Source organism: Papilio polytes, unplaced genomic scaffold (genome assembly GCF_000836215.1).
Source record: "Papilio polytes unplaced genomic scaffold, Ppol_1.0 DF824146.1, whole genome shotgun sequence".
Lineage (NCBI taxonomy): Eukaryota > Metazoa > Arthropoda > Insecta > Lepidoptera > Papilionidae > Papilio > Papilio polytes.
Window position 1 is genome coordinate 1,984,827 of NW_013525058.1, and position 17,862 is coordinate 2,002,688.

The 17,862-nt window shown below is 34.8% G+C and overlaps 1 protein-coding gene across 5 annotated transcripts in view; it reads right to left on the reverse strand.

Annotated features, from left to right (window-relative positions):
* Positions 1-17,244, reverse strand: part of LOC106111879 (myocyte-specific enhancer factor 2A) — a 47,784-nt gene extending 30,540 nt beyond the window's left edge. For all 5 annotated transcript variants that reach the window (XM_013294066.1, XM_013294062.1, XM_013294061.1 and 2 more), the window contains exon 1: positions 17,020-17,244. The gene's annotated coding sequence lies outside the window, so the exon portion shown is untranslated. The remainder of the gene's footprint in view (positions 1-17,019) is intronic.
* Positions 17,245-17,862: the final 618 nt, after the last annotated feature.

The window sequence follows — 17,862 nt, forward strand, 5'->3', positions numbered from 1 at the left end:
TTGCATAAGTACACTAAACTAGGTCTAGCTCGTCAGTTACCAATGTTACTCATGATAAAATATTGGTACTATGTCATAAACAATATCATGTCGTCCCATATCGTGTACATAAAATTCAATTATATAATCTAAAGTTACAAGATCATAATCCGGCAGTGCTAGGGCGTGTTGACGTAGTGCAGTTGGCAGGTTTCCTTATATTGCATCCTTCGCCGGTAGTGCAAATCATATGCTTACATCATTCACAAACTTGAACCAATTAGATCGGAACCGACGTTCTTTGACACGTCAGGAATTATGTATGTCACTAATTCCTAGGCGTTATCATGCCTCCTTCGAGGCTTATGTGAAGTAGAACGGTTCTAATATTTCAACTTTTATATCGTGGGTAATAAAAACAAAATTATAAATTACAGTAATATTAGGGGGACCGGAAAGTAATGTCGTTTCTGCGCATGCCAATACTTGATTGTCATTTTTCAGCTCATTGTTTTGTTCAGAGGCGTACCAAAGACATTGTGAGGTTATAGTGATTTCTTTACTTATAGACAATTGAATTACAATTTTTTTTTGTAATTTTGGGTAAAATGGCCAGCCAAATACCAGAAGAGGTACACATCCGGCATTGCATGCTCTTTGAGTTTCGCAAGGGAAATAACGCAACAGTTGCTACCAAAAACATTTGCGATGTTTATCCAAATGCACTGGACATTCGTAAATGCCAAAGGTGGTTTTCCAAGTTCAAATCTGGTAATTTTGATCTTTCCGACTCGTATCGATCAGGAAGACCATCAGCATTAGACAACGACGTGTTAAGGGCGGAAGTGGAAGCAAATCCGTGTCAGACGATCGAGGAATTGTCAAACAGTCTCAACAAACCTTGGTCGACCATCCAAGAACATTTGAAGCAGATTGGGAAAGTAAGCAGAGCAGGTGTTTGGGTCCCGCATAATCTGTCCGAACAGAATAAGGCTAACCGATCAATCACATGCAACTTATTGCTTCAACGACACAACACAGAAGCGTTTTTTGATCGCTTGATCACAGGAGATGAGAAATGGGTCCTGTATGATAACCCAAAACGTAAAAGGCAGTGGCTCTCTCCAAATGAAATCCCTCGGAGTACTGCTAAGCCAGGTTTACACCCCAAAAAAGCGCTTTTGTGTGTTTGGTGGAGTATTCGCGGCATTGTTCATTTTGAATTACTGAAACCTGGACAAACTGTTACTGCAGACCTCTACAGCGAACAATTGCAGCGAGTCAATCAATCTTTAATTGAAAAGTGGCCAGCGATTGTCAACCGAAAAGGCGTCATTCTCCAACATGACAATGCAACCGCACTGCGCAAGGCGAACTCTAGAAAAAATTAATAAATTGGGGTGGGAGGTGCTGCCTCATCCACCATATTCGCCCGATGTTGCACCATCGGATTTCCACTTATTCCGAGCGCTGCAACACTTTTTAAGTGGCAAAACATTTGCTAATTTGGATGATATCCAAAATGCCATCTCTAGATATTTTGCCGAAAAACCAATTAATTTTTATCGATCAGGGATTGAAAATTTACTCACTAGATGGCAAAAGGTTATTGACAATGATGGGGAATACATCATTGATTAAAAATAAAGACTCGTTAAAAATGTATGTGTTTGTATTTAGCGTAAGAAAACGACATTACTTTCCGGTCCCCCTATTAAATACAGATGTACAAGTAGGATGTAAAAAAATAACGCTTAGCTAGTCAAGCAGATTCTTAATTATTGTTCTACTATTCAACATTTTCTGTTACTATACCAACATGTTCGACTAATGCGCAAAAACGCTTACATTTAAATCAAAACATAAACAAAAAGCGCGGCAACAATCGACAAAAACAAACAATCCAACATGGCGGCGCAACGTCATCTTACTATCGGTCTCGGGCGCGTTATCATGCGCGTAGACGATCCGTTTTTAGAAATATTAATTCAGTAATAACTGCTGTATAGCAAACTATTTTTAGTACGGCCTAGGCTAAAAATACAGCGGTCGTCGCGACCAATGACGCTCACACTTGATAATGCTAATGTTACTCATGTAATGTGTCGTTGACTTGTTGCAGTTTATTAGATCTGTTGTCTATTGACATTCATAGAATATCGCTGCGAGGTTATCTGTGGTCGATGTTTACTAATCACGTATACGGCCAAGCGCCTAGAAAGTTTACTATTCATGTTCCACTGGATACTCTAATAGACGAGTTAAACAAACAAAATAGCAACTAACATAGCAAACTAACATAGTTTCTATCTTTGTAACAATTACAAACGTTCGATTTAAGTGCTTGAATATTTTTTACGTGATAGACCTAGGACAAGGAAATAAATTCAATGATGAAATTATGAAACTATCATTTCAAATTAATTGCACGCTAAGGTTGAAAGTATTAATTTTCCTTTAATTATTTAAAAATACTTTAATTACGCAATTGCTGATGTCTATGGGCATCAGTCGCTTTGCTCTTTCGCTTGCTTATGCCTTACAATGTATAAAAAACATAATAGTACACATTATTACATAATCGTATAACCAAATCATGATTTTAAAGATGTGTAAAGCAATAATTATCATAAGGAATAATCTAATAGCCAAAGATGAAGAGATAAAACTTACGCATATTAGTGTTGTATTTCTGCCACTGATTTTTATCGATTATTAGTATTAGAAAATCGATTCATTACATAATTCGATGTCCAGTATTCGGACGATAGTCGCGAGACGTGCTCGAGCGAGTCGCAAGGTCGGCCCGTCGACATTGACCGTGAAGTTACGACATAGCGTAAAAAATACTTTATCATGTTTCCGCAATTCGATATCCCGCTTTGAAATCGATTTAATAGAAAAAAAATAACGATGGCAAGAAAAGAAGAGAAAAAACGCTTAGACTACATAGAAATTCTGAAATGTTCAACCTAAAAACTGTTGTGAATAAGTTTTAAGTAAACGACTATTAAAATACACTGTTTAAAATGTAAAGCAATAAAATTTAGATTTAATTATGTATTATTAGATAGATTACAGGATCTAGTTTTCTAGTGGATCAGTTTTGTGGGAACTAATACTGGTCTTTGTGTGTACATTTTCATAATTTCTAAATTGAATAATATTATGTGTAATATTTTGTCGCAGACTGTCATGTGAGTGCTGTTTGTTTTAGGATTTTAGCATTTGTTTTTAAAAGGATATATAAAGCATATTTTATTAAGTAATCCAGATATAATGAATATATGTATTTCGTAACCGAAGTAAACGTGATTACTTCTAGAATGACTAGAATAGAAGTTGTAAAATAATTTTATTTAGTATTTCTACTTTCACGTCAGTACCGTTGTTATTTCCAAAATTTTAATTCTCAATTTTTTGGTCGATTGTCGAATTAATTACAGAGATAATATAAGAAAGTGCATATTGGAGCGGAACTATCCCACCTGACTACTATCACCTTATGTATGTTGTATTTAAATAACTGTGAAATTGACACCATCGAACTTTTTATTAATTTTTACTTATTGACAGACCTGATCACTTTCAGGTTTATGTTCGCTGTCACCTTTACTCTGTTCATTTCGTTTAATTAAGTAGTTAAGAAAAAGTTTTCCGGCCAATTTGAGCAAAACTCTAATAAGAAATATATTCCATTAAATAAATTGCGTTTGGTAGAAAAGGAACCGAGGTTATTATTGTATGTTCACGTTTTTAAAAAATTACAGTAAGTGACACTTACGAGAAAATTAGGAACCAATCGAATTAAAAGTAAGTTATTTTTAAACTTTTTTAATTAATTAATTTGTCTTTCAAGATAATTTAAGAGGGTAATTGCTTAATATATTGCTTTTAAAAAGATTGGCAAGTAGGTGTTACCTCGTGCACTTCGATATTTTAAATGTACAAAAATCATATGTAAATTATTGGTACAATTAATTTACAGATTATGTATAATTATGTTATCTTAATATCGTCATAATTTCAACGGATTTGTACCGATACTATTAAGTTCAATGACATTTTATTTAAAATATCGCGCTAAAAAAAAGTTACCTCAACCTCGGATTGCATTGTTTGTGAAATTTTGATAACCTAAAATGGTTGATATAAAAATAGCCACACTTCGAGTCCTGACTCGACAATTGTCACATGGTTTGTTCCAATTAACAAAAATGATAACTATTATTAACAGTAATCGTCACAGCGCCGGCGCCAATATCGCACGAGGCTGTAACACGCGGCAATGGCACAATAGGCGAGCTTGTAAATCATCTTGTAACACGACCTAGCTGTAAGATTTGTATGTTATAAATTACACAATATCTCTTTGGGTTTGGCTTTTTTTATTTAATAGGAGGCTTACAAGAATAGAGAACAACGAGGTAATTATTGACGCCAATGCACATCGGCGATACCAGGACTAAAGATGGGTTATGGTTTGAGATACGCTCCATTCTTGAGGGAGCCTAAGTCAAAGCGATTTGGAAATACCGCCGAAGATAGACCATGCGAAGCAGTAAGTTTCGCGAAAATTGCACGGTTGAAGGTTACCAGTCATCGATATGTGGATTGTAAAGTAGAACAACCAAATTAAAAGGGGATTTTCAGTAGGGTATGGTAATTTAAGCAAATAGTATGACCATAAGAAAACCCGTTATTTGGAGACTGTCGGAAGGGTTATAGTGCCTTGGTCTCCAGTCTACTCAGAGATGCAGCACAAAGGTACGGTGCAAACTCACAAGTGGACTGACTCAAGAAAACAACTTACAACGTTGATAAAAAAAATTGTAATAAGCATTTTGATTTTTTTTAATTACATTTATTTATTAATAATTATTGTTGTTGTTTATCCATTAAATATTTTATGCTACATTTTTTTTACACTGCAAACGTCAGCAAAAGTTACTTTCTCAAAAAATTACGCCCGTGACATTTTAAGTAATACACGCAGGATTAAAATTTCCGGTTTTCTTAATTGTTTTTTGTTTTACCACGATAGAGTGTTTTTTTTTAAAGTAAGGTTAAAAATACAATACATTGAAATATTTACTTCCCGTGCACCTTGTATGAAATCTATTTTTAAAACTGTTTATTTTTAAAATGTCAATAAAACGAATGCTACAGAAATAAAAAAGAAACTTTTATAAACGAGATACGACATCCGATCTTGCACTGAAGTGTAAAATGCATACAAATCAAAACCTATTTGAATTACACCGATACATTTGAATCTACAGTGATATGTTTTGATATGAATTCATTTTAAGAGAAATAAAGCTTCACTTATTTTAAGGGTAACACTGGCTGAGCAAAAAACCTGTGTAAAAACAAAAGATTTTAGAGATAAAAATATGACTTTGTATGAATATTTCGATTCCAAAACCCCAGGATTACAAAACGCAAAAACATCTACACGCCTGTCAAGAATTTAAAAGAAAGGTCCGTGTTACGTAAGAGATATAAGCTGGTTAAACGCAACCACATTTTAATAAAGGACCTACTCCAAATATAAGGAATTCGGTCAATCATAATTGCTTGTCAAGTTCTTACTTCTTACTAATATTATATATAAATGCGAAAGTTTAGATGGATGGTTGTGGTAGAGTTTACCGCCTAAACGGCTGAATGGATCTCCATGGCATTTGGCTTAGATGTCGCAGTCTCGAAGAAGACATTTAATTTTACTCGCAAACGGAGTCGCGGTTGAAAACTTGTTATGCTACAAAAATACCAAATAACCACGTATATTTTTGTATATAAAATAAAGTCAAGCAAGTGCGAATAACAATGGATTAGGCGTGTCCTTGGCTGACTCTATTACATGAATATTGTTAAATTATTCTCTTTTTTTTTAATAATTTATACAGAATTAAGTAATTATTACTTGTACAGATTTTACGCAAAAAAATGTATAATAGCATAGTAACATAGCAGAGTATAAAAAGAGATATAATTAATCGATTGAAGTTTTTTAGAATTCTTTTTTAAATAATTAACATGGTGAATAACAACATTTGTATTTGACATTGCAAGAGTATTTCTGTGTATTGTTTACTCTACGCATCTAATGAGAGTTTGGTAACATAATTTACTACCAACAGTTGCGTTGCCTAACTGTTGGTCAAAGAGGACATACTGAAATAGAGAGTTTTTCACGCACAACAACCACCTATTGTTCCCATCGTTTTATATGTATTTTGTGTATACAGTATGGGAAGAGAATGAGGTTTGGAATTTCGTTTGTAAGAAGAGTTGGTGCATTTAATCCCAATAGTTGTTGTGCTGGACTCGTCGTGTCGGAGGCAGCGTGCGTCAGTCAAGGTTATCCGCGAGGAAGTGCCGCACAATGCACGCGCTACGGTTTCGCAACGAGCAGCCTTAACGCGATCTATCTAGGGTTGTCACTAATCACAAAATAGCGTCGTGGTATTTAATATTGAAATATTCTGTTACAATTAAATCAATTATTGCGTAACTGATATTTTATTGCCCTTTAAGTTTCCTCGCGTATCGAAAAGTAGTACGTGAGTTGTGTCTGTACATTTTAAACCAATGTTATTCAAACCACACATAAGCTACATTTACGTAAACTTACGTTTTTATGAATCACTAGCTTTCACCCGCGTCTCCGTCCGCTTTATTAAAAAAAGAGTGTTTTTCAAGACTATCCTCTCCGTATCCACCGAATTTCATCTAAATCCGCTCAGTCGTTTAGGCTACAAACTCTAACAAACATTCATCCATCTAAACATTCGCATTTATAATATTAGTTTGATTAAATCAATACAAAAAGCCTTAAATTGTAACCTTAAGTCAGATCGAGAGTTTAATATGATTTATCGAGATTTTGTAATCAGTGTAAAATAGCACATAAATAAAATGTAAGTTCTTGGCTATTAGTTCTAGTTACTCCTCATAGAATTGAAGTGGCAACCTTACTATGTAGTAGGAAGTAAACGGTTATCGTGACATTTACTTATAGACCGAGGGTATTGAATTTAAATGAATTTTAATTTTTACATACGCGGACGTAACACTTTATGAATGGCGAGACAATTCGAGTTATCGTCGCATCTTTCGTGTTATATTAATTCGAATATCGATCTATATGATATTGATAAGTCTAATTTTTGTCGCAGGCAAAGATATTTGTTTAGTATTGTATTATTAACTATTTTTAAATTGTTTCGGCTGTACAAGTAAAGTTTTTTTGAAAATTATTTTAAAACTAGCTTTCGCCCGCGACTCCGTCCGCGTGGAATAAAAAAAAATAACAAAACTGAGTAGCCTATGTGTTCTTCCAGATTATCCTTTACGTGTATGCCAAATTTCATCGAAATCCGTTCAGCCGTTTAGGCTACAAACTCTAACAAACATCCATCTAAACTTTCGCATTTATAATATTAGTATGCTTAGTAGTGTCAAACTTTTAGTTGATCCTTTTTATCTTAGGTTATGTTTGTTATGTCGTGCATATAACATATTAAATCGATTCCTTTAATAAAAACAGTTGTAAAATAACTTAAGTAACGTATAGAAATGTAAACATGTCTAAAATTGTAGCGACGCATTTACATTAATAGTTACAACGAATTACTAATTGTACAATAAAACATTAAATAAAAAGTAAACGATCATACAAGTACTTAGCACAAAATATCGTCGTGGGAGACGGGACGGTTGCATACAATTTTATAACTTACTTTAACAAACTTTGAAAGAATTGAAATTACTAGTTACTTAATTTTTCTTTTTAAATAACAGTCGCTTTCCATTGTACGTACGCTGGGATATAGTATCTATGTTTTATCATTTGTTTCCTCTACGTAGACTTCTTATCGAGATGTCATATCTTGAGTTAAGTTGTTAACCGAACTGTGATTGTAGTAGGTAAAGTAAGCCTAGGTAAATATTTTACCAAAACATCATTACTGATTAAAAAAAATTACTCAAACAAAATGTAACCATCATTGTACTAACCCATGTATAGACTATATTATATAAGAGGTCACAAATATGTCATTGTTATAAAAAAAACAAGCTTTCGCCCGCGCCTCCGTCCGCGTGTAATTAAATAAACCAAAAGTGAGTAGCCTATGTGTTCTTCCAGACTATCCTCTATATCTATACCAAATTCCATTGAAATCCGTTCAGCCGTTTAGACTACAAACTCTAACAAACATCCATAGCCCATCCATCCATCCTTCCATCAAAACTTTTTGCATTTATAATATTAGTATGATAGTGTGATTAGTATGATGTCTGGATTTTAGCGTTTTACACATTTCTATACTGTTTTCACTTTCGATTTTTTTTATTTAACTATCATCTGACCCAAGCACAGACATTCGTCGAATCACAACAACCCGTTAGTAATAATACAAAGTCACGTAAACTGGCAATACCACCAGCCGAGTTGGCCGGAATGGGTGGCTCACACGAATCAGTTGACATTGAAAACGCACGTCGTTTCGACCTGAAACAGCCGGCTGGCCGAATTCTAGGGTGGGTTACCAGGCGCGCCCATCGATCCCCGTGGAAACGAGGTCGCGACCCCCTACTGCCCCCCTCTCTTGACCTTGAGCGCCGGAGATACACGAACTCTACCGGCAACTGACGAAGTACTTCATTCATTCGGGTACAAACGCCCACGGGTAAAATAAGCATTATTTTTGAATTTATGACGTTTCCACGTTCGGAAAGTAAAATATGTTTGAACTGGGATTTTTTAGTACAATCTCAATTATTAATTTTTAAATTGGTTTATAAGTAAGGAAGTATAGAAATAATCAATCACTTGAAAATCGTCTAAGTATATACGTTACGAAAATAAATTATTAAACAAAAAATACTTACAGGAAACCATTCGAAATGTATCCTTAATGAGCAACTTTCATAAATATTAAATGAAAAACGCAAAACACTGCACGAAAACAAAAAAAAATAATAAACGAGCCGTTACCCGCAGCTCTAAGTGATTTTTTTGCTTTTCTCGCCGATTTTGCACAAGATACGACATATCTTCGATAATTGATAACCTGTTTTGAATCTCGTAAAAAATAGGAAGCATGTAAATATTTGGCTTTGCTTTGATCTGTTAACTGTCAAAAAAATATGACCCAAAAGACATTATCATTTTCAGAGAAGAAAAGCAATTTGCATAGAATATATTTTTCATGTTAACTTCTTTAAAAAATTCTTTATGTTATTTATCATGTAAATAAATATTTAGCGCTTCCTAATAACTCGTTTTCGCGACAAGTTTTACCTAATACCTATTCTCCAAATAGGTGGTGAATTTTTAAAACATCCTTACTTTACGTATAAATTACTTTAAGTGTACATATTCAGTATTTAAATTATATTTTGTGACGTTATGTGGTAGCAATAAATTGTAATAAATTATTTGTTGTGGAACATGTTTCATGACAGTCGAAACGCATGGTAATGTTATAATTGTTACATTTCAAATAACAATAAGATAAAATAATGTGTTAATGATGATACATATTACGCTATCAGATGTGGAGGTTGTTCTTGATACCTGTAAAGACAATACGGGGTCGCCTTATCAAACTACCAATATTTGCTACGACCTTTGGAAATTTCTGTTACCCTGGTTAACCTAATGCTAAATAGATAATTGCAACTATGTAGTATATACTAAATATAATACTAGCTGTTCCCGTGCCGCTTCGTCCGCATAAAATTATAAAAACTGTATTTTATTGTTGTCAAATTCTTAATTGCTAATGTCAAAATTACCGTTACCATAATAACCTTCTTTCCATAATGTTGCTGGCTTGTAGTTTATGGTCCCGATCTCACGTGATGATTTTTTTCAATTTATTTACCCCCTACGTTTAATACCGTGAAAATATAAAGCATCAAGCATGTAGTAAGTGTAGGGCTTTTATTAAAGAAAGAATTATTTAAAAATATGCTGTTACTGACATCCTACGCTACGAAGAAGTGTGTTTACGCTTTAATTTTAGAATAGATTAGAAATATTTAATTGTTCATTTGTAATGAAAATATATGTATATAATATTGTAAACATTATTTACAATATTCAAAACCACTATAAAAATGTTTTACTAGTTAAACCATAAAGAAATTAATTAACATAATTCGCTCAAATGAATTACAAAACAGGAAATACGTATTCAAAATAATTTAGTAGCAAGTTTCTCAGGCGTTATAAAATTGACTTAGACAAGGTTACTGATTTTTTTACATTTATATGCAAAATTTTTAATTACGAATATGTTAGCTACTACAACAAACTTTTCGAATTAATACATTTTACAATTTTGCTTATTTCTATCGCTATTACTATTCATGTTAAAGTAATCCAAATTTAATAATTATTAAAAATAAGATAAAAAAGATAAACTATAAAAAAGATTATATGGAAATTATTTATTTAGCCTGTCCCTTTACAAAAAGAGAATCTAACTACCTGACTAACTAGTCCTCTTTTTACATTTTTTCTTCAGATTTTAACATCTTATGCACTCAAGGTTGTTCACTAAAGATATCTTTCAAGTTAGCATTAAATACAAAGTAAATCTAAACTGCTATCCATTGAAAACATCGAAATTCCTTTTTTTAACGCTGTTAACGTAATCTATATCGTTGAGATTATATAATTTTTTCAACTAACATTCAAAGATGACTTGCAGAAAAGCGCTATGATATCGGAAACAAAAAACGCTCAAGTGGATATAGAGTAAGAGCGGGCGCAGACTGTTGTGCGATTCTCGATTGTTTCGTAGCCCATTCAACTGTTTAGTCGCACAACTAAAAATCAAGTAGTGTGCGCACCTCCACATAAGCTAATAGGAATCACAACGCGACTAAACAGTAGTGCGATATTTTAGTCAAATGTGTCCGCTCTAAGATGGTCGAGTCTGTATGACGTATACGATAGTGAAACAGTCAATATTTGATACGCGGCCATTAGAGGCCGATAACGCCAAGTTCACTAATGACTACAGACAACAAAAGCATGACCGGTTCGAGTTACGATCGCCGGTCAGTCGAGACGCGTACGATTTGTATACAATACTTTTAAAAAAAATGCCAAGTCGTTTCGCGAACGTTTGCGCCTTGAATATCTTAATAGCTAGAACAAGTGGAACGCGAAGTAACAAATGCGTATTTTGTGTTTCTTAAAGTAATGTTTTTAGTTGGCAAAATTAAACTATTGTTAATTATAATTGTTTGCTTGATCACGTTTCGCATTTTTGGACAATTGAGATCAGCAAGGAATTTCTAATTAATTTTAAAAAATTATAAAGTCCCATTGATAAAAAAGATGTAATATTTCAATTTAAAAAACAATTACTTAAGAGCATACCTTTTGGTAAATAATTGGAAAAGTTTCCGTGTCTATACTGCCCCACATTCTTATTTGTAAATAAAGCCAGTAAGTAGCATCATTTCGTACAGCCGATCTACAATAATTAACATATTTAGTCTTAGCATTTATTACTATAAAACAATTATTTAAATAAGTAATTGCAAATTAAAAGTCACGTACCTATCTGTGAGTTTCGCAGAGGGGCTGAGGGGGCTGAGCGGGATTGCGAGGGTCGGGGGAGGCAGGACAAACGACGGAAGGTTATCAGTCGTGATAAGAGCTCATCCATCACTCACTGCGTATCTATTACAATGGTACGAGACGGCGCAGGCGCAGCCAGCGGAAGATTTTATATCTCATTGAAATACTCGTATGCGACTTACAATAATGGCATATAATTATACTAGCTTTTGTCCGCGACTTCGTCTAAATGAAATTAAAAAAGTAAGTAGTCTATGTATTCTTCCGGACGATCCTCCACATCTGTGCCAAATTTCATCGAGATCCGTTCAGGAATTTAAGCTATAAACTCTAATATCCATCCTCAACATTCACATTTATAATATTAGTAAGATTTTATTTCAGATAAGTGCGCATAATAACGGTAAGCAGGGTACTAAATGTTACGAGGTGTAAGGTAACCTCGTAGCAGTCAGGAAATAGCTTTACGAAACTCTTTGCACATAAATTTGTTACTGTTACACTCACTAGTTATCTACTAAATAATTTTAACATAATAGCTGTATTGATCTTTAAAAAACATTTATTTATATGTGTAAAACAGTGATGGATTTGCCTATAGTGTTTAATACATATAAAATAAACTATGCTTATTTCAATAAAGTCAAGGGAAGTAGTCGTATTAACATATATTTTTGAAATGTAACGAAACCTTACGATCCAATTTATCATTGTAAACAGTTAAGTCCGCGTTGGACAATTGACTCAATTTAAGTCCCCGCCGCAAAAGCACGTGATAGTACAGACAACGACCAACAGTTAAAAGTTATAATTTGATGATCCATTTTTAAATGTATTACCAAAACATTACTATTTTATTACAATATTTGTAGATTACTTCTTAAATTAAAATTTATGACATCCTTCGGTATGATTGTAACGCGGACTTATAATTTTCCGCATCATTTGCGCCCCTTGTTGAAATGGTTCAAATAATATTGGTTGTTGCTCACATTGTTTTATCCTCGCAATTTGAAGTTCTGTTTGTAACGTAATTCTAATCAAATGCGCTGGTAATGTTGCATAAAAATTGAAAGCATTTTTTAAGACGTATAAAGCTCGCTGCGGACGATAGAATTAACTTTAACTTGAGTTATAACTGACCGTATAGCATGCTTACTGTCACAGAGATCACTGTTTAATGGAAATAAAGATATACAATTATATGTTAGAAATAAGTAGGAACGTAAGTAATGACCATGATTGTGTTGTTTGCAGTTAAACAAGGGAAGCAAACAATCGTGATCGAAATATTAACGCGCCGGACTATGTTAATCCATCTTATTTCCCGTATATACTAGCTACATATTTATTTATTCAACACATATAAATACTACTTAAAAAGATAAACACGAAATCTAATCTGCGCAAAAAAATGTGCGCTTTAGTATTCCACGTGAAGCCTAAAAGATTGTATGTACCTATAAATTACGTAATACCTCGTGATACCAGTTACAATTGTTTTCAAAGTGATAAGTTGTAAGTGATTTTGTCATAGATAAAATTTTTAAGCCTTTCTTACAATGGAATAAGGTTGAAAATGCCATTTCATAGCTATCTAACCGCTTCCTTATCTGAATTAAATACTAACATTCTTGATCATGCTGTTTTGTTTGCATTTATTGTTTTATTTAAATAATGTTACAAACTTCTAATGTGTTGTCTTGTGTGTTTGTAATTTTCACATCTCACCACACATCATAATCTTTGATGTCATAGAGTAAAATAAATTAAAAATCCATTAATTAAGGCGCCGTTTCCATACTTGGTTACCATTCAAGTATAATTCATTGACGTCGAACGTATTGACAACAAACTCTGACTAACAAACAATGCAAGACAAAGTGCTTAAGTTCATTTTAATTCAAGATTTTTTATTATAAAGTGCATTAACAAGTCACCAGAGAGATTCGGTGCAACTCTTTTTCTTTCATTTTCCTATAAGTCCTATCCAAAAACATTGAATTTAAATCTAATCGTTCACAACTAAAGCAGAAAACCCTTTTTAAAAGCAATTTTGTAATTAAAATTGTAGGTAAAAAATATTTACTTAGTAACAGCGGCCGACGATAAAACCGAACGTTAATACCTAAAGGGAAAAAAAAGAAAAACGTTTGAACGCATCTTCGAAGCTACGAGCGGCCGTCGGCTATACATTAGTACAAAAAAGTGTCTGTATACACACACGCAAGCAAAAACTTCGCAGATGTGCTCACACGCATCGGCGGGAAAAAGCGGCCCATGTAGGTTCCCCATATGTGTTGCCATACCTTTTAAAATATACCTAAACCAGATTGAACTATAAACTAAGTGCTTAATTGCGGTGCAAACACTGCTTAAAATAATAGTTATTAGACATTTAAATAAATTTCTACTTGTTAAATTGGCTTTGTTTCAACCAATTTCTACCGTTTTTCTTTCATCAAAAGCGACACAAAAATGTAATTGAATATTTTATAATTTAAGTAACTTATTTATATCAATAATTTGCATTTTGAAGAAGTTTTATTTCATAAAGTTATAACTTTGAAATGTAACAATCCTGATTGACAATCCAGTGTGGCCAACCTAGCAGCGACACATCTTAGCCAGTGTTGCCATTATGATAATATACTCGACTCCCCATATGTGTTTACAGCTCAAGAACTAGCCCACTTTTTCATCGTCTGTGACCGTATTACTCTAATTGGTAAAAATTATATTTTTTTTTATAAATTATCAGCAATTAAATCAATATCCAATACCGCTGTTAACAAGATTGTTAGCATTTTTACAAGACATGCAATGAATGGAAGAATTTTAATTAAGTTTAAAGTAATCGATACTAAGGAGAAAGGTGCGTTCAAATATTTCTGGACAACGGTGAACAATTATAAGTAATTATTTGAAGGAACATAAGAAACATAAGAAATGCTCATTTTTTTTATAAAAGTTTTGATACCCAGTCGAACGATATTTTCAACAGTTTACCGGCCGACTGTACAATATATGGTTTCAGTATTCGATCGAAAGTGTTATCAATTTGTTTTTATTTAAAAAAGATCAACAACGTTTTTTGTCCTCATTGCTATGGGTAGTGTAGTTCACGTCCTTTTTAGCTACGGTTTATTTAAAAAGTTTACTATCTTCTCTGAACTTGAAACTTAATGTAAACGTATGATTTTGAACCTGTCTTGCCATTAAAATTACAAGATTAACTTCCTCGTGTATTTCTTTTTTCCAATTGCACTTTTAAATATAATTTTGGATTAATTAAAACGTTAATTTTGACTTCATTCTCCATATTTGGATAAATTTTAATTTTGGAAACGTATTTTCATTTAACTTGTTATTGTAATTCATTTTGTTAGTAAATAACATTAATTAAAATTAATATCAATATTTTAAAAATAACGAGGTCGTATTTTTGAAACCTTAAAATTTTCAACTTCCGATAATTAAAAATATTAATATCTCCCATAACCAAATTTGGATATTTGGTAGTAAATAAAATCTTTAAAGTGATTAAAAGTATTTTGCAAGTAACATTTACTTAAAAATAAAATAAAACCCAGAATAGTAATAAAATAAAAAATGACCATGAATTTTATAAAAAAACAATTACAAGTTGACCAAAATGACCAAACTTTTAAAACACTTTAAGTAACGCCTTTCGTAAAAGGTATAACTAAATTATCATTTAATAGTACTGTAGACTAAAAGTAATTAACATAAACTGCGTTTTCCAATCGCTGAGAGCTATAGGGCAGGTCATGGCTGCATGCGTAAACGGATGTGCATTCGATAACATTATTATCACAAATTCAAAGTCCTCCTGGGAAAGAGTAATTCTAGAGGCATCGAAATTGATTTATCAACAAAATATTGTTGTATACACTTAGATGTATTAGTAAAAACTTCTTATAAATAAAAATCGGCGTGTATTTTCTAGTAGATTTGTCTGTCTGTGGCAATTATCTTGCAGTATAGAGTCGTCTGGCTCCCGGCAGGCGAGTACCAGGCGAGCAGCGGATCGCAGTGGTATCACGTTACGCGCTGGCTGTTGACACCAACGCCTGATTAATATTTATGATACGGCTGAGCATCTCGCATGGCCGGTTCGACCGTCCGATGCGAATCATCTCCGTCTTGCTCGCACTCGTACGATCGCATATCGCCGTCGCATCTCATATGTTAACAGCTCCTCCAACCAATTGACTACAGTGCGAATGAAAATCCAAAAACCTTATAATTTTCTTTAGACTATTTGTAATAATTTAAATAACGCATATTTTTTTCTCGCTTTGACTAACCGAACATTCAAGTTATTGTGTTTAACACATCATGTATAGTGGAAATTTACCGTGGAATGTTTCGTGCACGATCTGAATCTGAAAGAAATGTGATTAAACAGAAGCAGGTCGACGATCGTCCCTGTTGCCGTATTAAAAGCCGTTTAAAGAAATATGTGGAACGGGCTGGGAGTGCGAACCACGGACTGCGATGCGATGCCTCGAACCTGACCGTATCGAGGTAACTCAACCGGACGGACTTGACTGACATATTATAAATTTGCAATGCGTAGTATCTCCAACCCAAGGTGTCGTACAATAATTTTTCAAGCGACAAAAGCGAGAAGTAAAATACTGTTAAGGCTAAATAAACAATATTTATGCGCTTTGCACATTTGGGATCATTTTATTCCAATATTTCCTCAACACGTCCAAACCAATAATCTGTCGGGACTCGTGACGTTATAGTTTATTTGAATTACTCATTGAACTTTATTAGTCATTTGATTAAACAGAGTCGTTTGTCTCTAATTGAAACGCATCCAAAACCGCCATTCCCTTGACTTTTCGACCTCTGTTTCCATATTCCTTTGTAATCGGGTCTTCTAAATTTTTTGTTTGATCTTTTTTTTTAGTGTATGGTCCTATATTAGAGGTGTTATCATTGTATGCGTTGATCGGCTAAGTTTGTTTGTCTGGAACGTTTCGCGAGAGATCGTGCGGTGCGGTGCGGCGGCGGAGCGCCGGCCGGCATGCGAGCCCGCGCCTCAAGGTCACGTTATCGTGCTCACTGCTCTCGCCAGCGCCAGCCGCTCGCGAACGAACGCTGCTCGCCTCCACAATTACTACCACTCTACACATTCCGATCCTATCAACATCAACACGGCACCGGCGCGGCGGCTGGCGGCTGACGGCAGGCGGCAGCGATCTTACAGGAACTCGGCAATCTCGACGTCGCGGACTCTATTGCTAACGAGCGGACGGGACGGGGCCGGACGCGTTTCTCTAAGTAGCGATACGACGATTTCGAATCGAATTAGCGGCATGTTTACATTTTATAAATAGAGCGCGTTCACGTGGCGCGTGATAAGCGTACGACGACACGTCGTTAGCACTCACCGTGCGCTGTTAACATCCTCCGCGATCGGCTGACAGTTCCTCGATCGCACTGACACTCGGGCGGGAATTAAAGCACTCACAAACGGCGCACTGAGCTCGGCGGCACACGCGAGGACTGCACGGCGCGACACCCACGACTAGAATGCGGGCGAGACGAGCGCGGGGCGCGGGGTGCGGGGAGCCGAGAGCGACACACAGCTCATACGAAGGCGCGGCGAGTGCGACTGCGGCCGGGCGCGATCGTCCGCCATCAGCCCCCCCTATTGGCTAGAACCGCGATGACGTCACGGCGACTGGCCAATGGCCGTCTGCTTGTTGTTGCCGGCAGCCGCCGCTAGGGGCGCTGGCAGTGAGGAAGTCGCCCGCCCTACAGAGCTTTCTTGAGCTAGGGCGTATGCTTCCTTGGGCGGCTAGTCTCGGCGCATTTTATAAAATCTACAATGTTGCTATGTGTGATATTATTTCACAGCAACATAATATTTACATGACTATTATTTCGTTGGTACTTGAATTTATAATACACAATTATTTTTATTTAATTCACACTCTTCACTTGAATTTGGTCAATTGCCAGACAGGGTGAATATACCTATGAATTGAACAAATATATTGTGACAGTGAAAAATAATGACACACCGTACTTACGCTCATACTGTTACAGGAAGGTTGAAGGAATTAAGGCTTGATTTTATCATAAAGTTGTTGTTAACTGCTTAAATTTTATGTTGTAGTTAGTACTTCTATTATTTTTTGGGGAAGTATTTAAATTCGTAATTCGCCAAAATAGCGAAGTGACCACAGCCCTTAGAGATCCGCAAAAGCAGATGCGTTGCTTCCCTTAAC